The sequence below is a fragment of the Marmota monax genome, unplaced genomic scaffold, assembly GCF_021218885.2.
Source record: "Marmota monax isolate L192 unplaced genomic scaffold, Marmota_monax_Labrador192_F-V1.1 WCK01_AAM20220418_F8-fsc00015, whole genome shotgun sequence".
NCBI lineage: Eukaryota > Metazoa > Chordata > Mammalia > Rodentia > Sciuridae > Marmota > Marmota monax.
In genome coordinates this window covers 212,034-233,116 of record NW_026692194.1, presented here as the reverse complement: position 1 = coordinate 233,116, position 21,083 = coordinate 212,034, and the positions used below count along the sequence as shown (strand labels likewise).

Here is a 21,083-nt window from a genome sequence, read left to right as displayed (position 1 = left end):
TGGGTTAAGTGACCTGCTCAGGGACGGGGATTAGATCATGACACAACTAGAACGACGTCTGCTTCTGACTCCCAGCCCAGTTCTTTCTGTTCATCTCTGCCCTGCACAGTTGGGCTATAATGAGAAGCACATGGCAGTACAACTGGAGGAACTGGGTGGGTTCCAGGAGTTAAAATTCCCTGCATCAGAGTTTCAGTAAATCATGGTACAGAAAGCAGCTCAGATTGCTTAATTGAGGAACTACTGCTCCACTGTTAAATCAGCTGCAGTTGATTGAAAGTTTCAGGAACTCCGACCCCCTGCAGCCCACCCAGATGCTATAAGGATCTGGGGGGGGGTGAAGTGATGGAGCTGACCTTGAGGTATATTAGGACATCTGTTTATCCTGCACTTAAAGGTCCTATAAGTTGGTGAATTGTTCAGACTGAATCTGAATGGAAGAGGGAAACTCAAGTTTGCAGGTGGGCTAAGACACATGGATGTAGCTTATTTCAGAAATACTTTGGAAGATGGCTTAACATAATGAAAATGCAAAATTGGCTCTGAAGAAGGAAAACGAGTCCATTAGAAAGTACTTTTAAAGTGCTGCAATAATAACTTAAAAAGACATCAGAAAAAGAATTCTTCAGAGGACAGGATATTTTTCCCTCCCTCCCTCCCTTTCTTTCTTTATTTCTCTCTTTCTCTGTCTTGAGATGGATTCTGTGGTTAGTTCTAAATGCTCCACCTAGGGGCTGAAGTTGTAGCTCAGTGGTAGAGCCCTTGCCTACCTAGCATGGGTGAGGCCCTGGGTTCAATCCTCAGCACCACATAAAAATAAATGAATAAAATAAATGCATTGTGCCCATCTATAACTAAAAAATATTTTTTAAAAATATTTCACATATTGGTTTCCAGATTTGGAGAAGGCTTATCAGGCCAGGCAATAGTTGGTAGAACTTCCCACAAATTGGAAGGTTTGGCATATGGGTCAAAAATAAAGTAAATAAGGCAAAAGTGTTTTGTTTTTCTGTCTGGGTCAGCCAAGTAATTATCTCTACTTTCCTTAGCTGTGGAGAACTGGTAAAACTCAATGTCAAGCTGAGAATAGAATCCAGGAGTGCTGGAAGAAGACATCCGTCCTAAGATAACCTATAATTATCTCCAAATGCTAAAGGACTCCTAGTGGTCTAGGAATAAAGACCTTTGGCATCCCTTAAGGAGACTTGGCTGTCACATAAATGCAAATGAGATTTGCTTCATGCTAATTTAGAACGTGTATCCATTTTTGGTGTGGGAGCAAGAGAATGGATCTCACTTCTCCCACTCATGATTCTGTACCAAAAGAGAAAGAAGGTATTTGGGCATTACTTGTCATGGTTTTCTGATGTGTCAGGGTCATATTGAAAAAGTAATGAGATTTCTTCAGTTTGACTCAACTGATTCTTTCCATTCATTTAGTGTAAATACATCTCAATATTGAACTTAGGAGTGGACAACAGTAAAGATAGGTATAACACAATACTTGATGCAAACAATGTCTGGTAACATTTCACCATTTAGTCTGTGCAGTTCTCATAATATCTATACAGTCACGATCACCATTTCACACATGAGGAAAATGAGGTTTAGGGAAGCTAGCCCAGGCCACTCTCAGTGGTGAAATCAAGGCTCAGCCCCAAGCCTCTCTGACTCACAATCTCTGTACTAAGATGAAGAATCCGAATAGGCCAAAGAACATTTAACCAGCCGGGCTTGGTGGTGCACACCTGAAATCCCAGCAGCTCAGGAGGCTGAGGCAGGAGGATTGCGAGTTCAAAGCCAGCCTCAGCAAAGGCAGGGTGCTAAGTAACTCAGTGAGACCCTGTCTCTAAATAAAATACAAAATAGGGCTGGGGATGAGGCTCAGTGGTCAAGTGCCCTGGGTTCAATCCTCGGTACCCAAAATATAAACAAAGAAACAAACAAACATTGAGACAATCAGAGTTGGTGAGGTTATGCTGTGGTAACAAACAGGCCCAATTTCAGTAAAACAGGAAAAGTTTATTCTTTGGATATGCTCCATGTTTGATGGGGTAGAACAGGGGCTCCTCGTGGTTGTTTTGGGAGCCAGGCTGACAGAGACTCCTTCTTGGCACCTGTTTCACCATCCAGCTGCAAAGGAAGAAAATGCTGGAAAATGCCTTGTTGGCAGGGAGATGCTCCAGCCAGAAATGGCAGCCCATTGGCCAGAACTAGTTCACATGGCCTCATCCTATGGAAAGGGACCAAAGAGATGTGTCCAAAAGAAAAGGAAAGCCAGAAATGAGTGGGCATGAAATGCCTCTACTGCAAACATAATTATACACTGCTATGACCTGAGTAAGCAAGAAAGAAATAATCATAGAGATAGGGGAAGAGGTAAGACTTCTGGAAAAAAGGTCAATTTGGAGCTATGTCTTGGCTCTCTTCATCAGTCTGGAATTACTGTCAGACATGAGACTTCACATCTGCCCAGGATTGGAATGTGATGCCTCCTGTTCATTTCCTCCTCTCCCCAACCTTCCCTACTTCAGGTGAAACATTCAGTGCAGTGGGTAGGGGATAAATTAGATTAAATGAAAGGTTGAAAGAGAGATTAGAAGTGCTTCTCTGCCACCTAAGTTTACATGAATATTTGTGAAAGATAAGAATCTCTTTTTCCATAGTTGATGGAATGTGAGGGAATTTGACAGGCCGGGGAGGGAAAGAAGCCCTTAAATGCTGTAGCGGCTGAACTAAGAAGGATGCCCATATACTAAGAGACTGACTCAGAGTTGAATCAAGTGTCTGGGCTCCAACTAGTGTTTCTCCAAGTGGGTGTTGTTGGCTATTCAGTGAGATAGTTTTTCACTAGAAAGGACTGGAGGATGCTTAGCCTCTCTGATCCTTGCTTTCCGAGTACCATTAGCCTTCTAGTCATTGTGATAACCAATACATAAATGCCTTTGCATTTGCTTTTATTTTTATTTTTGGTACCAGGAATGGAACCCGGGGCACTTAACCAATGAGCCACATCCCCAGCCATTTTTTAAATATTTTATTTAGAGACAGGGTCTTGCTAAGTTGCTGAGGGTCTCTCTAAACTGCTGAGGACAGCCTTGAATTTGTGATCCTCTTGCCTCAGCCACTCAAGTTGCATGGAATAGAGGCATGTGCCACTGTGCCCAGAGAGATGTTATTTTAGATTGTGGTAAGAGGAGCTCAACATGATATAGAGGAAGAAAAGACAAGGTTACAGGTAGGTTGTGCTTTGCTCTTCAGTGTCACCAGGTCCCACCACGTCTGCATACACATGTAAACCACGCTGTTCACTAACTTGGACAGATTTCTGCTCCCTTTCTGACAAGACTCCAGGCATGGACTGTACTCTGGTGCTTCATGGCGATGAACAGAGCCTCAAACATAGGAGTTCAGAGGAACAGCTTTGGTATTAGGTATTTCCATTTTCAAGTGTCAGCTCCATCATTCACCAAGCATTATGAGCTTGGCAGATTATTTAAGTCTCTCTGAAACTCAGGTGTTTTTTTTTTCATTAATATAATAGGCATTTTAATGTATGCTCACAGAAGTGTTGTAAGGATTAAATAAAATTAAAGCCTTTCAAGAAATTATTTGGCACTTGTGTGCCAAGTGATAGATGGTGATGAAGATAGAGATACTGGTGATGGTAGTAATGGTGCTAGTGATGATAATGATGGTAAGGATGATGAGGCTATTCATGATGATGTTAGCACTGGTGACAGTAGTGGTGGTGATATTGATGGTGATGGTAGTGATGATCGTGATGGTAGTGATGGTGATAGGAATGATAATGATGATGGTGGTAAGAGATGTCAGTGGTGGTGGTGGTGATGGGGTAATGGTGGTGGCGATGGTAATGATGATGTTTGTGGTCATGGTGGTGGTGGTAATTGCCCCTAGAGAAACAGTGTGGTCCTTAGATTTTAAGGAGTCTAGGGTAAGGAACACATCATGTCAGCTTGGTATTTATCATACTGTGCTGGACTTGTGGAATTACAAAATGCTTGAGAGACATATCCTGATTCTCAAGGAGCTCTTAGCTTAGTGGAAGAGACAGGCATTGGGGAAACAGTTGTTAAAATAATTTTGGTTGATATGAGGGGGATTTAGGAGGCTTCATAGAGGAGGTGACATTGAACAGGATTTTGTCAGATTATAAACATATAGGAAAGGTAGGTGACATATCTTCTTCTCTGTGATATGAGTGCGACTCTGGAGAGGGTTTGGATTTTATCCCAACGAAAGTATGTTTTGGGATGCAAGTTTGTAAAGACAGAGAAGGCAAGTGTCTCTGTGTGGGTATCACCTATTCTTGTAGTGAGGATGTGGAGAAAAGAATAAATGAAATTGGAAGCTCTTTATACAGAGTAGCGATAGGACTTGAGCGACTTACTGAGAGCAAATGGGGCAGTAAGGAGCATGTTTCAGAGGGAAAAAGCTTGGTATGGACATGCTGAGTCTGAACATGCAGGATATTTGGGTGGAGACGTTGAGTAGGCGGTTGGATTAGTGAGTTGGAACTGAAAATAAAGGCTTGAATGTTGTTAGCCCAAGGGCAGTAGTTGAGAATGTGGGTATGGCTAATAAATAATATCAAGATATTATCAGGATTTTAAAATGTCAGGAAGAGATGCAGTTTGAAGAGGAAGATGGCCAAGGTCCAGCCCAGAGGACTTGCCAACAGGAATTGTCTGGGTAAAAGAAGAAGCTTCATTATTCAGAGCTGAGAAGAAGCAGTCAGAGCAGTGAGGGGGGTAGAGATCCGGTGGAGAACTGAACCCTGGTACCAGGAGGGACCGCTTTTCAAAAGAAGGGTGCTCATCTAGGAGTTCCCCCCCACAGTCCTTTCCTTCTCTATTCCTAGTCTTGGTGGCACCATAAACCGGGGCAGTACTCCTCTTTATCACTCTGCAAGGCCTGACCATGTCAACTCCCACAGCTGCCCTGGAATACCCATTCTCTGGCTTCTCGGTGCCTTATCTCCACCATGTTTTCCTAGTTTACTGAAACATTCTCAAAACAACTCTCTTTGCCTCCTTTCTTAACCCCTCTCCATATTTTGTATTCTTGGCACTGGTCCCAAATTGATCTTTTAAAACATAAATATAAGCTCAATACCATCTTCTCCAAGCCCCACCTCTTGGCCTTTAAACACCTATGAAACTTTTTCAGTTAAAGTATAAACTTCTTAATAAATATGCAAGACCCTTATTGCTCGGTCCACTGTGTGTTTCCCAGTTTCATCTCTGACCACTTCCTGCACCTTTGCAATTTCTAATGAAACTACTGTGCAGTTTCTGAAACTAACCCGTGCATTTTCTTGCCACTAGCTGTGATGCCCTTCACCACTGCTCCCATCCTTACCTAGGTGGTACCCACTTATCCTTTGATAAGATTACTCCTAATGGGTCCCCTCCCATCATTAGTTGTGGGCTCCCTGTGTTCCAAAAGTAGTTAAGAAAAAACAGCCCCCTCCCACATTACATCTTTATTCAAAATCCCTTCCCTGGCCAGGCAAGGTGGTGCACGCAAGTAATCCCAGCTGCTCAGGAAGCTGAGGCAGGAGGATCACAAGTTCAAAGCCAGCCTCAGCAAAAGCAAGGCAATAAGCAACTCAGTGAGACCTGTCTCTAAATAAAATACAAAATAGGGTTGGGAATGTGGCTCTGAGTTCAATCCCTGATTAAAAAAAAAAAAATCCCTTCCATGTTCAGAATTTCACAGCCCCATATAACTCATATCCCATAATAAGCAGTGCAGTGGTACATTATCAAGAAATGGAGAAGAAAATAAAGGAAGAGAAACCAAGAAGGGATGATGGGAGGGAAAGTAGAAGTACTGGGGACTAAAATGGAGCAAATTATTCCATCCATGTATGATTATGTCAAAATGAACCCCACTATTATGTATAACTACAGTGCAATAATAAAAACATTTTTAAAAGAGAGAAATGGACATGGAAAACTCCAGGGTTTGTCCTCCAGTGTCTCTTCCAGTGACCTTATCTTCTTTTCCTCATCCCAGATATGCAATAAGATGAACCCCTGATTAATAAGTACCTGTAGGATCCCTCTGGAATATGGCTTTCCCAACATTTGATGGCATAAAGATTGTGATCAGAATCATAACCATTCTGCCACTACCCACTACATAAAAATAATGAAAATATTAGGTTTATAGAAAACGTAGAAAATAAAAGTGAAGAATCTTGAGTGTAAGTTTCCAACAGTCATAGTCACCATGGATCATACTAAGCATAAATAAATGTGAGGTATAAAGATCATTGTTAACAGGACAGCCAAACTTTCTGATTTGTCCATGACAGCAATGGTTTATTCTTATTGTCCCAGAGTAATTAACAATGCCCTCTTTAATTCTCAGAAGTGTCTCCATTTGAATTTTAAATTAAATGGTCTTCCTGAGTATTAACTGTCATACAAAATATCAAAGAAATAAAAGGGAGGAGGATTGAAGGCACCTTGCATACTTTGTTCCATTAAAATGGGGAGCTATGTCAGCACTCCCAGTGCCATTAAAGTGGCCCAATTTTAAACTTTTCCTGGAATCCCCACTCCCAAATTCCCATAATAATTAGTGAAAATTCTCTGGTACTGCTCACTATCTCAGACCCAACACTGAACGTAATTGTACATTTCCTGACCCCTCCATACGAGGGCAGCATTGCACAGTGGTTAAGAGCACAGAGTTCCACATCAGGAAGACTTTATGAACAGTGTTTGGAACCAAGAGTATGAACTCTTAAGAAAAAAGAGTTCAAATCCCAATCCTACCACTTAATAGCTGTGTGTCCTTGAGCTTCTCAATGTGTACTTAGCTTCTCTGTGAAGTCAGTTTTCTCATCTGTAAAAAGGGCAACAGTAGTATGTATTGCATAGGGTCCTGCTCAGAACAGAGCAGGTCACAATGCTAACTGTGATGATGACATGGCAATGAATATAAAGTGCCTAGAACAATTCCTGCTGCTTAGTGAGTACTCAGTACATGGAAAATGTTGTAATTATCAATCTTTGTACATTACTAAGAACCTACTAGGTACTCAAAAATCAGCTGGCTGAATCAATAAATAGCACACTCTAAATAGGTCCAGCAAGATAAGAACTAAAATGTTTTAGCTGAAATAAAGGCCTTGATGACTTTTGGAAGTGTTATTTCAGGGAATCATGTAAGCCCCCAAACTAAAATTGAATAGAAGGGGCTCAATGAAAATGAGAAAGTTTGCAACTTTGGAAAAAGAAGCTAAGCATAGACAGCTTCTCCCTCCTTTGTCCCCCATTATCACCTAAAATTGACCCATTCTCCCCAAAGAGAAGATCTTAGGATGTGTCCAGGGGAAGCTGATGTCCATAGGATGGTGGCACTGACGTGCAAAACACTTATAAGAAACGACACTAGAAAGCAAAACAGTGGACTGAGTCTGAAGGAGGTCAATCAGAGTTGACTTTCAATTCTGTTGCCAAGTTATGAAAAACACGGAGAAAAAGATTTTCAAGGAGTAATATTCCATTGTGTATATATACCACATTTTCTTTATCCATTCATCTATTGAAGCATACCTAGGTTGGTTCTGCAACCAATCTAGATGTGAATTTAGGTTTAGCTATTGTGAAATGTGTTGCTATAAACATTGATATGGCTTTGTCCCTGTAGTATGCTGTTTGTAAGTCCTTTGGCTATAGACCAAGGAGAGGGATAGCTGGGTCAAATTGTGGTTCCATTCCCAGTTTTCCAAGGAATCTTCATACTGCTTTCCATATTAGCTGCACCATTTTGTAGTCCCACGAGCAGTGTATGAGTGTATCTTTCCCCCCATATCCTCGCCAACACTTATTGTTTTTTGTATTCTAAGCTGCCATTCTGACTGTAGTGAGATGAAATAAAATCATGGCATTTGCAGGTAAATGGATGGAATTGGAGAATATGATGCTAAGTGAAGTTAGCCAAAACCAAATGCTGAATGTTTCCTCTGATATAAGGAGGCTGATTCATAGTGGGGTTGGAAGGAGGCGCATGGGAAGATTAGACGAACTCTAAATAAGGCAAAAGGGAGGGAGGGGAAGGGAGGGTGCAAGGGGGTACAAAACGTGGTGGAATGAGGTGGATATCATTTCTCTAAGTCATGTATGAAGACACAAATGGTGTGAATATACTTTGTATATAACCAGAGATACGAAAAATTGTGCTCTATACATGTAATATGAATTGTAATGCATTCTGCTGTCATATATAACAAATAAGAATAAAAAAATTTAAAAAGAAGACTTTCAAGTTGAGAGTTTCAAGAACAGCCCCAAATCTGTAAGTAAGTTTGAAGTAAATAGTGGGACACAAGAGGGACAAGACCATCCCCAGGAAGCCCTGTTGCCATTGTGCTTCATTATAAAGAAACAGCTGCGTTGGATGGCAGAAGGGGAAGTTAAACCACAGAGGAGACACCTGTGGACACCAGGAATCTTCATGAGAGTGACTCTGTCCAGCATTACTGAGTCCCTCCCATAGACCCTGGGCCTCCTGAGGAATGGGAGAATCCTGTGTTTGATTATGTGGCTACAATGGGGATAAGGAATGAGGCCCTAGCCTCAGTACAGTGCAATGTGAATCTGGGGTAGAGACCACACACACACACACACACACACACAAAAAAAAAAGAAAGCCCTACATATGGCAAGCTAGAATGGTGTATCCATTTCCAAAACAAATAAACATTGCAAGGAAAAAGTTCCTTTGTGGAAATAATCCACAATTCTGTTGCATTCCCCATTCTCCCCTGATTGATAAAACAACATAAACTCACTTAGTCATCAAGACCAATGCCCATTCCCTAGATTAAGTTCTTGGAGAAGTATATAAGTATGAGATGATGCAAAGAAACAATATAACACATATACACATATAAATATATGTATATTAGATACATACATATCAAATGATATGCATATACATATGTACATATCAAATATAGTTTGGAGCTCAGTGACACCTATCATATACAAGGATTAACAATAGAGCCCGCAAAATTTTAGTAAAGTAAGTGATTAAACAAAACTCTTGAGGTAAAAGAAGAATGTATTAATAGAAAGCATTTTCAGTAGTGAAAAAAAAGGTCAAATTATAGAACCATGTGATTTCATCAAGGTTAAATAAAACAAGAAAACTGTGAAACACATTAAAATATGAAATGAGAAGACAAGGAAACCTAGAACAATTCAGGAAGTATAAAATAAGATAGTGGATTTTTAAAGTCACCTGAGAAGCAGTCAAGAGCAGATGGCAATGCAGAAAATGAAATAAATGATAAAGGCACATTTGAGGAATTCTCATAATTTGAACAGGAAACTGATTTAGTTAGATAAAAGTGATGAGAGAGAAGATGATACATAGAGAATGACAAAAAGAGATATTCAAAGTTACTGTATATTTTTCATTGTGGAAATATAGTCTAGAAGAAACATTCAAAGAGAATTTTTCTGATTTTAGATAAAAGACTATAATGCTAAGAAGATGCAGATTGAATAGACTCACCAAGTAACAATTGAAATTAATTAATTTTTAAGAGACTAAATAATAAAATATTTCCTGGTGTACATTTTTTATTTTAAGGACTAAAGAAGAATCATACATGAGAAGAAAACAATGCCCTACAAAAACTCTTCAGTGTTAAAAGGAGAGAAAGTGTGATTGATAAAATTCATCTTTTACAATGGGTAAAATTATTCTGGTGGAAATACGGACTAACAGGTGTACCTAACCAAGTGTCACTTGCAAGTGAAGAAAATATGAAAGCATTTCCAATAGATATGCATTCTTCTAGAAAGGAGAAGACAGATCATTTTCATCAAGAGATTATCATCCAAAAAGCAAATCAAGTTTTAAAAAGACATTTATAATAGTTGTCACATAAAAGAAGTGGTAATGACCATGAAAACCTTTTCAGCAAAAGTAGGTCTTATTAGTATTTTCAATAAGTGTTGAGTTGACAGCCTCTTTAGCACACGTGAACAATCCGTCATGAGAAAGGAACAAATTGAAAATGAGATTTTTGGAGAAAAAGCCTACAATATTTCTGAATATTCAAATCCATTGGCAGCCCTGACTGCCCCCACTGAATACTGCAAAAATCAGATCTAGTATATCTGAAGACAGTTTGAGAAACTTTTTCCAGAACTTAAGCAGAGGTATGCAAAAATTAAAATTATGAAGAAAGAGCTTAGAAATACAAAGGATACCTCATGGATGTCAACAAGAATTCTATGAAGAGAGCCTTTATGAGAAATACCACAGAAAACAGTCATGACACAGATAGTTTTCCTGAGCTACAGAAAGAGCAGAGTCTTCAGATCCAAATGATGGATGAAGTACTCAGCCTAATTTTTCAAAATGATCAATAATTTTAAATAAATCTTAAAATATATTAATAAATAGGGAAAATGTGCATTCTTCCAAAAAGGAAAATAAGAGGCTTCTCCAACCGAAAGAAAATGAGACTTGATTGGCTTTATTTTTTTTAACTCTACAGTAAATGCTCAAAAGCCTCAATAATTATAATCTTGAGTGAAATATGGTTTTTAAATTCCTTAGCCAGCATTTCTCAGACATGCAAAAATTCACAATGTATGCCATCCACAGGCCCTTGCTGAATAAAATACTTGAAAATACTGTATGTCAAAATGGAAAATATATTTGAAATAAAGTATGAGAAAAAGACATGGCATAAAAGAACCAGAAATAAGGAATGGCCTTAGAAAAGTTAAGAAGTAATAATAATGTTATTATTATGTAGGAAGACACAAACTTTAGAGAATAGATTTTCAAAAGACAAACTGTATTCAAGATAGCAAAAAATAATTGCTCTTACATTTATACATACATGGATATGTAGTTTATTTTTAGCTTCCAAAATCCTCTTCTTCCTCCTAAGTCCAACTACTAAATCCCCAAGTCTGGAACACAGTAGTAATAATCACCCAATCTTGTTATTTTTTAGATATTCCCTTAGTTAAGATTTCCCCATTTAGATTTTGCCTTTCCCTCACCAATAGAATCTGGGTGTTTGAGGGTGGCTGACTTATCCTGGTGAGGAGATCATTTGATTCCAGACCAGTTGATTTCATGGAAAGTTCTAAGACATCTTTAAGGAACAGAAAATAAACAGGAAAAGATAGAGCATTTCTCAGTTTATTTGGGAAGCTAGCACACATCAGACGTCAATACTATCAAAAATAGTATGTTCACAGGCAAAACTTTCTACCAACTTTTGAATATAAACTTTCAATCCTAAATGAAATACATTTCCAACAGAACTAACAGTATAGTAAAAGAATACTATGTTACAACCCAGTAAAATTTATCCTAGAAATGCATGGATGCTTCAATATTTAGAAAATATTTTAAGATAACTCACATTTATTTTGACTGCTGGAGATGAAAACCACATTATCTCAGCCGAAATCTGAAAGACATCTGTCTGAATACTTCCACGTTCCAGGGACAGAGAAGATATGAATAATAATTAATCAAGCTGATTTAATAAATATATTTTGAACCCCATGCCCCTCAGAGAATAAACTTTCCTTTCAAATGCCCATGAAATATTTATTAGGTCACAAAGAATGCCTCCATGTATATCCCAAGGCACAATTTTTTCCAGTTCACATTCTCAGTAATAAATAACAGGAAATGAGTGGCGAAGTACACTAAAACTTCAGTTATCAGGGCGGGGAAATATAGATTTTTTTTTATATTAGCTTGTCATGAGAAAGACATGATAGTGGATATAAGGATAGCAAAAAATAGAAAGTAACTGTCTGAGACAGAGGTTGGCAAACTATGGCCTTTAGTCTGTTTTTGTAAATAAAATTTTATTGTAGCATAACCACATGCATTTGTTCTCCTACTGTCAATGGCTGCTTTTGTGCTGCAAAAGAACAGTTCAATAGTTGCCATGGAGACCGTAGGCCGGCCCTCATCAGCCTAAAATATTTACTGCCTGGCCCTTTGGAGAAAAAGTTCACTGAATCCTGGGCTGAGAACCTGTAACTCAATAGAGAATGGGCCGAAAATAATGATACAAGGGTTAGCTTCATGAGTGTGGACCTGTACTGTCACCCAGGACCCTTGTTTACAAAACATTTGACTTAATGGGCTGCTAGAACCATCTTGAAATTCTCAGTACTTTTCAAAGAGGCCCTGCATATTTGTTTTACACTGGATTCTACGAATTATGTAGCCAGACCTAACTGATACAAAGAAACCCAAAGGAACAATAAATTTTTAAAATTGTGGCTTATAATTAAATACTTCCAAATTAAAACTATAATGAAATCATTTAGTCCTTCCCCTGCCACCTCACTGCATGGTCTGGTTTACCTTGATGTGGACACAGTCTGTAGGACAGTTGCCTCCCTAAGACCTGAACATGAATCTCCCATTCTTGGCACCTGCCACCCTCTCTCTTTTCATAATTCTCAAGGAACAGAAGGGGCAACTGAGAACTCTCTATTGCTTCTGTCTTCTTCCTTTAGCTAAAGAATTCAGGAAAAAAAAAATCTCCCTTTGGACAAAATCTTATTTCCAAACTACCTATCTTGCTGCAAAATCACGTTTTAAATCTCAAATATTAGCTTTTTCTTCTTTGCATCACTGCTTGAAACAGCCAATCTCCCACCCCTCGACTGTGGTCCCTGGCAGATGGATGCCTTGGACAGACATGGTGTGTTAGGTCACTTTCTGTACAAATGCCAGAGAAAAAGAGCACAGTAAAGTGTTAAAATATTCCCCCTAATATATATAAAAATATAGTTATAAAAATGTTCAACATATTGCTGTTAAAAGTGAAAAAAAGGAAGCTATCCAATGTACAAAAAGGAATTAATGGTAATAATAATGTATGTATAACATGCAGATCTTGGAAATGATGCTTGGGAACATTATTTAATGAAAATTAAAGTCGTGTTCATTAACCATACTAACAGGTAAGAAGAGCAGGAATAATAACCTATAAGTGGACAAAGTATACATGCCTAGAGGAAAAGTCTAGAAACTGAGTCACTATAATATGGGCAGTGATTATACCTGCAATGTGGGATGATAGGTGATTTTCATTTTCTACTCTTTGCTTGTCCCCTCCTGGTCCCGTTTCTAACAATGAACATGTTGCTGTAGTGATAGAGTATTTTAAAGTCCACTCCTGTAGTGCCCTCATTCTGAGTCACTTCCTCCTAGGTGATAATATCCATAGCCACTCTTTGAAGGGAGGCAGAATGGCTCTTATGGCCTTATCTCTGAATGTGGAGAGTGTGAGAAATAAGTCACTGCTGTGCACTTCATTATGGGAAATATCTTCTGGGCAACTAACCCATTGTCTGTGGGTTTTTTTTGTTGTTGTTCCAATTAGTTATACATGACAGTAGAATGTACTTTGACACACCATACATAAATGGAGTATAATTTCTCATTCTTCTGGTTGTACATGATGTAGAATCACAATGAATCGTGTACTCATATATGTAGATAGGGTATTAATGTCAGATTCATTCTACTGTCTTTCTTGTTTTTTTTGAAGGGGTGGGAGTACCAGGGTTTGAACTCAGCCCTATTTTGTATTTTATTTAGGGACAGGATCTCACTGAGTTGTTTAGTGCCTCACTTTTGCTGAGGCTGGCTTTGAACTCACAATCCTCCTACCTCAGCCTCCCGAGCCACTGGGATTACAAGTGTGAGCCACCAAGACCGGTATCCTTCTCTTATATTGAATTTGCACCAAGAATACCTATAGTTGATATTAGGAAATGTTTTTAGGCTTTTCCTGCTGTGTGTGTTTATGTGTTTGTGTGTGTGTGTGTATGTGTGTGTTTGTGTTGGAAAAGGTAGAGTCGGGATAAAGGAAACATATTTTGTTATAATATTGTTTTGATGTGACTCATGGAAAAAAATACACATTACATCTTAATGCAGCACATATGTGATGCACATAATTGACCAAAAGTTTCATGCAACATTGCTTTCTGTTCTACATGCAGTATATTCTGATATTTCAATTTTATTCTTCTTCTTCTTTAAGGTTGGCAATATCCCACCAAACTGATTTCCCAATTCACAAGTAGATTGCATTCTGCAGTTTAGAAGTCATTGTTTTCAAATCAGTATGGCGGGGCTGGCCATCCTGGGCTGGGGTCTCCACAACCCAGGAAAGAGCAGGATGGGTGGTCCCAAACTCAAGAGTACAGTACTTGGGGACTGGATTTGGGGCTGGGCTGGTATCTAAAGAAGTTGGAATGGAGACAAAAGTCAAGCTCAACCTCTGTGAGCAGAAGGGATGTTTGGCTGTGACCCCAGACAGTTAACAGGAGGACAAAGGCTGAAGGCGTGGGCAGGCTTATGGTTCCAGCCAGTTAGGGTGCAGTGTGAGGTCACAGGAAGGAGGAGGCCAACGAGGAAGCGGGGGAGAGGGGCACACTAGCAGGTGGGTGCAGCATCTCTGAACTAATTGTGGGTCCACTTAATGACATGTGAGGCTGCTGATATATCCATGGCCTTCCCAGGTTGGCTGGGGACCTGTATGGTTCACTGAGGTCATTAGTGACTTCAGCTGGGTGAGGCTAAGGAAAAGCAGGGGCTGACAGTTTTATAATTTCCACCCTTAGAGCTATTCTGCTTTTCTAGATTAAGAGACTCTGGCTGATGGTTGCAACTATAAGCCGCCTTCTTCCCTTTTATTATATTCAAATCTATATGCAAAAGAAAGGGGGACAATTTCAAGCCAGTTTGGCCCATTTAGTCCTGACTCTGGTGTGGCTAATGGAAAGAGCCTGTGTTTTCTGAGGTGCTAAACCACAGAGAGGCTTGGAAACTCTTATAAACACAGAACAATGCATTTTTTTTTAATCCAGAAAACAAATCAGAATAAAATTTGGAGTTCTTTTTTTTTTTTTTAGAGAGAGAGAGAGAGAGAGAGAGAGAGAATTTTTAAATATTTATTTTTCAGTTTTCGATGGACACAACATCTTTATTTTATTTTTATGTGGTGCTGAGGATCAAACCCAGCACCCCGCGCATGCCAGGAGAGCGCATTACCGCTTGAGCCACATCCCCAGCCCAAATTTGGGGTTCTTATTTTGCTCCTACTTTTTGCATATTAGACCCTTGGAAATAATCGAATGCAATGCCTGGTTCCATGCAGAATTTCTCACTGGGAACACACAGTGAGTGCCATGTCACAAAACTTTCTTAACTTCTTACCATGTTCCAAGCACTGGAGAGAGCATAGCAAAACAAAAATAAGAAACTCTGGTGCTGCCCCCAGCAGGGACTCTCCTCAGACCACTAGTGAGAACTGGTGACTCTCCCTTCCCTAGGTGATGAGTAAGCTCTTCTGCAAAGGCACATCAGAAGACAGCATGAGAGGGTATGGACTCTGACCTGGAGTATTGAATTGAATATTAACCAAGTGTCCAAAATCCCAAGAGGAAGCCTGTACCTTCCACATCCTCCTGATATCCAGAAGACACATGGAAATCTTCAGGGACTAGAACTGTTTATGAGTTAGGATTTGAGGACACCAAAATCAGAGACCTTTCACATTCACTGATTTCTAGAACATGGCACTGTAACTCTCTGTAACTGTAGTTTACTCAGCAATTATGTGTTAAAAGCATTTCTGGAAAGAAAAATATCCACAACTAAGTCCAATGGAACATTTTCGAGTCTTATTTGTATTTGGACTCAGAAGGAATTTTTTGTTTCTATCTAACAGCTTGGGACAACGTCTGGGCAAGCCATAGCGTCTGAATGTATTATTGGGACTCCATAGCTAGAATTTAAAGTCATTAACTCTTAAATAGGCTGGCATGATAAATGAGATGTTTTATATAGTGTAAAGTGGAGAGAACCTGGAATTGGATTCACTCACTGCCGTTTGTTTCTCCAACCAATATCTGGCTTCTTCCAGCTGCGACTAGGACTCCACTTAGATCCTTGGGGTTGAGAAGAAGCCAAGGGTCTGAATTACCCAGAGTTGATTATTCTGGGAATAGCCCCTGGGGCAGTTTCCAAACCACAAAGTCGTTCACAAGGCAAAAGGCAAGGGAGACATGCATTATGCAGCAGAAAATTCAGACTGAGACAAAGTCCCATCATGCGCATCACCCTGGGAAAGGGGCAGGAACTCTACTGGGTTCCCATGAGTATTTGCTAGAGGGTCAGATGATGAGCTTTGATGCTTGAGGACTGTACAGCTCAAATATGGCACAAGGGGATATATTTTGGTGAAGGATTAGTTAATTATGTAAGAAATGATCACTTACATATACATGCACACATACGAAACAACAAACCTCAACATTGACTGGGCAGCTGTTAGCAGGGATGAGATGGGAAAAACGGGTCTGTCAGTACCATCGGCCCCCAGTTTGTGTCAAAGCTTCCATTTTCTTCTTGAGAAAATTTGGCATCTGCCCATTAGAAGAAAGGGTTTTGATGACCCCAGATTTAAAAAAAAAAAATTAACACCCAGGATAGTCCTTTGGACCTGTCTCTTTACCAGTGAATCTCAAAATCATATAAATTTTACATGTCAGTTGAATAGAATAGTGAAAATGAAATATTTTTAAAAATATTTTAATTTGTTTTAATTAGTTATACATGACAGTAGAAAATGAAATGTTTTAAGACAAAATAAAGCGTGCCTTTTCTTCAGGTGACCCTGTTTAATAAATCAAGGAATATGAATTGATTTCTGGGCTGTAAAATAGGGCCAATCCTTAGAATTAAGAAATTGTAATCCAAAGAAGGGAGGCAGGAACAGTGTCCCGATTTTAGTTTGAGTTCCTATTTCATTTGTGTTCCTCCCAGTAAAATTTCCTCAGGGCAGATATCTCTACTGGTGAAGAAATAGTCACAGTTAGAGGAGGTATGGGGGTTCCCCATTTATCCTTAGGCATCTTACCCTACTCCTCAAATTTTAAATTCTGTTAATATATACCAAAAAATAGCACTGCATTTCAGAAGTAAGTATGGATCTTGTTCAAGGAAATCTCTTAAGCCCTATGCAAAGGAGATGTAGATTCTGGATTTGACTATGACTGCTAGACGGTCATGTGCAGCCTCTTCTAAGGCACATGGACATTGTGGGGCCACTCACCTGCTAGAACCCCACCTAACATCCCCAGGGCCAGAGCATCTACCCAATGGCTAAAGAAGAGCCTCCAGGACCCAGTCTTAGAGATTCAAAACATACAAGGGAATCCTGTTCAAGAGGATGGCTGAGGTCCCGATGAAACCGTTTCCAATGCTTTAAAAGCCCGAGGCAAAGATGTGCTTTTCTGGTGAGCTCTTGGGAGACTCCCAGCAGCCATTGTTTATTGAAGCCACTGTTGATGGTCAGGCAGACCCAGTCACCATGGAGCAATGGGAAGGCTCCTTAGTTTCACACAGGGTCACAGGAATTGTGTGGAGCCATCTGAATCCCAAACCCAGGTTGCTTATTCAAGCCAAGGTGATTTCACTTGTTGGCCAACAGGTTGGCAGAGGACCAGGAGGCTTCCATGAGAATAGAGGCATCCATGAGATTTGGGAGCTTGAGGAAAAATATGATCATGATTGACTACCAGACAGTGGTGACAGCACATGGTGCCCCAGGAACCTGAGGCAGGCTCAATGAGTCCCTCTCTGTTGGTCAAAAGCAACAGGTGGCACCGAGCTGAGTCTTAGACAACGAGTAGGAGTTTGCCAGTGGGGACAAGATTGTCCCAAACAGACGGTACAAAGGCTGCAAGAAGGGAACCAACAAAAGAGATTGCTGTACCTCTTGCTCATCCTGACCCCTGCCCCTTCTCCCCAACGCCTCACCCCATCCTCCATGGGCTCTATGGTGCTGCCACATGAATCTGCTCCATCCTCCCCAGCACAGCCTGGCCTGGCCTACTTCAGTGTTTCATGAGGGTGCTCTTTCTCCCTTGTCTTCCCCAACTCTAGCCATCCTTCCAGATCCAGGTCAAAGACCGTCCCCTCCTCAGAGCCTGCACAGACACAGCAAGCCATTCCCTTTTCTTTGTTTCAAAAGCACAGACCTCAATAATACTTGTCATGACATGTGACATTTTAATTTATCTGTATCCCCCGTTCCACATTGAGTTCTTAGAGAGAAAGCACTATTTCTTATGCATCTGTGCCTGTTGGGCAGCCCAATAATAGTGCTAGGCAATAAATTATGTTTGCAACTTGAGAAATATGAAATCCTCAGTATAATTCCCCTGTTGCTGCTGGTTATACCAAATACTATCTCAAATTAGATGAAGTAGGGTTTAAAATCAGTTCATAAAAATAGAATTTTATTGAATATCTCTTATCTTTATATGGAAGGACCCAGGATTTTGATTGTCTACAGAGTCATTTGTAAAATTCTAGAACAATGTATATTCTTTTTTTGGGGGGGGGTACTGTAGATTGAACCCAGGGATGCTTAACTACTATGCCATATCCCCAGTCCTTTTTATATTTATTAGAGACGGGTCTCACTGAGTTGCTTAGGGCCTCACTAAGTTACTGAGGCTGGCCTTGAACTTGCAATCCTCCTGCCTCAGCCTCCTGAGCTGCTGAGATTACAGGTGTGCACCACTATGCATGGCCAATCTATGTTCTTAAAAAAATAATAAAAATTTAATAAATATTCTTGAGTTCTCTATATAAAATAAGTAACTATTAACAGGTTTTCACACTTATTTTAGTGGGTTTTTTTTTTTTTAAAGAAATAAGCAGTGTGTGTGTGTGTGTGTGTGTATGTGTTCACAGATTACATGTTGATGGATATTGAGGTCATTTGTAATGCCTGTAATCCCAGCTACTCAGGTGGCTGAGCCAGGAGGATCACAAGTTCATGGCCAGCCTAGGCAATTTGGCAAGAGCCTGTTTCAAGATAATTTTTTTTTAAAGGGCTGGGGGTGAAGCTCAGCAGAAGAGCACTTTCCTAGCATGTGTGATATCCTGAGTCCAATTCCCAGCATTCTTACCTCCTAAAGTTGGGGTTATTTATAACACTTTTCTGTGGCAAACAATGCAGCAGTCACCATCCTTATTACACAAAATCCTTCTGCACGTTCCTTGTTTCCACAAATGATAATCCTGGTCTTAGGAAATGCTTACTTTGAACCACACTATGCATTCCCAAATGGCTCTCCAAAGGAGTTCCATCAATTCCCATGTCTATCAGCAATATAAGAGGATTCCATTTTCTCACCAACACAAATATTGTCAGACATTTTCCAAATCTGAATGGTGTAAAGCGGTATTTCACAATTGTTTATGCATTTCTATGTTTACTAGAGGAGTTGAATATTTTTCAAATGTTGATTTCCCATCTTTTGTTTTACATAATCATTGCAAACATCTTTCATTATTTTCTTGTCTTTTAACATGTTTATGATATCTTTTATCATTCAGAAATGTAGTGTTTAGAGTAAACTACATAATGCTTTTATTAAGAAATGATTTTTAATTTTCCATACCTACTTTGAGAACCCCTGTACTGATCTGAGGGCATAAGAATCATTAATAATTCTCACAGATTTTAAAAAAAATTTTGTTTTTTCCATTAGATTTAAAATATATCTAGGGTTACATTTGGTAAGAAATAGCAATTTAACTTTTTTTTTTAATTTTAAAGAAAACTGTTTGTCACGAGATCTTGTGCCAGAGGATTTATTCTGCCTCCTAAATCTGAATTGTCTCTCTTCCTCTGTAGCTCACATAGATTGAGATTTGAGCTCTGTCAGTCAGCTTTCTGTTTCTGTAACAAATACCTGAGAAAATCAGCTTATAAAGAGAAAAGGTTTATTTTGGTTCAGTGTTGGAGATCTCAGCCCATTGTCAGGACTCCTTCCTTTTGGACCAGTGGTGTGGCAGCATATCATGGCAGGAGTAAGGGGTGGATGAAGCTGTTCACCTCAGGTGGCCAGGAAGCAAAGAGAGAGGAGGAAGAGGCTGGGGTCTGGCAGTCCTCTTCTAGGGCATACCCAGCCTCTTCTAGGGCATGTCCCTGGCAACCTAATACCTCCCACTAGACCCCAACTCTTAAAGTTTCTACCCCCCCTCCCAGTAGCACCAAGTTGAGGGCCAGTCTTCAACACTTGGACCTTTGGGGGAATCCCAGATCTGAACTCCTGCAGGCTGCCTATGCTGTTGCATTCACTCTCTGGAATGTTCTATGCCAGGTATACAGGGGTCGTTATATTTGATAGGGAAATCCCTCTCCCCTTGTTCTTCTTTTTCAGCATCATCTTGAATAGTTTTCGACTTTTGATCTTCACTTCATTTTACAATCAGTTTTTAAGTTTCACAAATTTTTTTTTCAGTATTTTCCCTAGAATTGAAATTATAGGTAAACTTGGGGAAAGTGAGGCATCCTTAGCATATGGAGTCTTTAATTATATGACCATAACATACTGTGTCACTTTTTTCACGTAGAAAAAAAAATTTCTCATTTCTGGATATGAGACAGAGAAAAATCATACTCTTCATAGAGATCCAGAGTCAATCAAAAAAAGTAATCAAAACCTAATGGGAAAGGTTTGAAATACAGTAACAGAAGCAAAGTCTGAACTCAGCAATTATTAGATAGCAGGCAGAGATTTAGGGCTCAGCTGACACAGACCAGTAGGTGAAAGGAGGAAGCATCTCAGCAACAGGAAGGAGTGGGTTTGAAGAGAAAAAGCTAATATGAACTCACTGTAGCAGAATGAATACAAGCCCTGCAGAAAACACATGGGAGCAGGACACGGTGGTGCACACCTGTAACCCCAGTGGCTTCGGAGGCTGAAACAGGAGGATCATGACTTCAAAGCCAGCCTCAACAAAAGTAAGGCACTAAGCAACTCCGTGAGACCTTGTCTCTAAATAAAATGCAAAATAGGGCTGGGGATGTGGCTCAGTGGTCTCAGTGGTCAAGTGCCTGAGTTCAATCCCCAGTACCGCCTCATGTCCCCACCCCCACAAAAAAGAAAACACATAGGAGTTAAATTGAAGTGGTAGGTCATGATAATAGTGAAACAGTA

General features: G+C 39.8%; 1 protein-coding gene across 1 annotated transcript in view; it reads left to right on the top strand.

Annotated features, from left to right (window-relative positions):
* Antxr1 (ANTXR cell adhesion molecule 1) overlaps positions 1-21,083 on the top strand; it is a 226,772-nt gene that overhangs the window by 5,505 nt on the left and 200,184 nt on the right. The gene's annotated exons all lie outside the window — the stretch shown is intronic.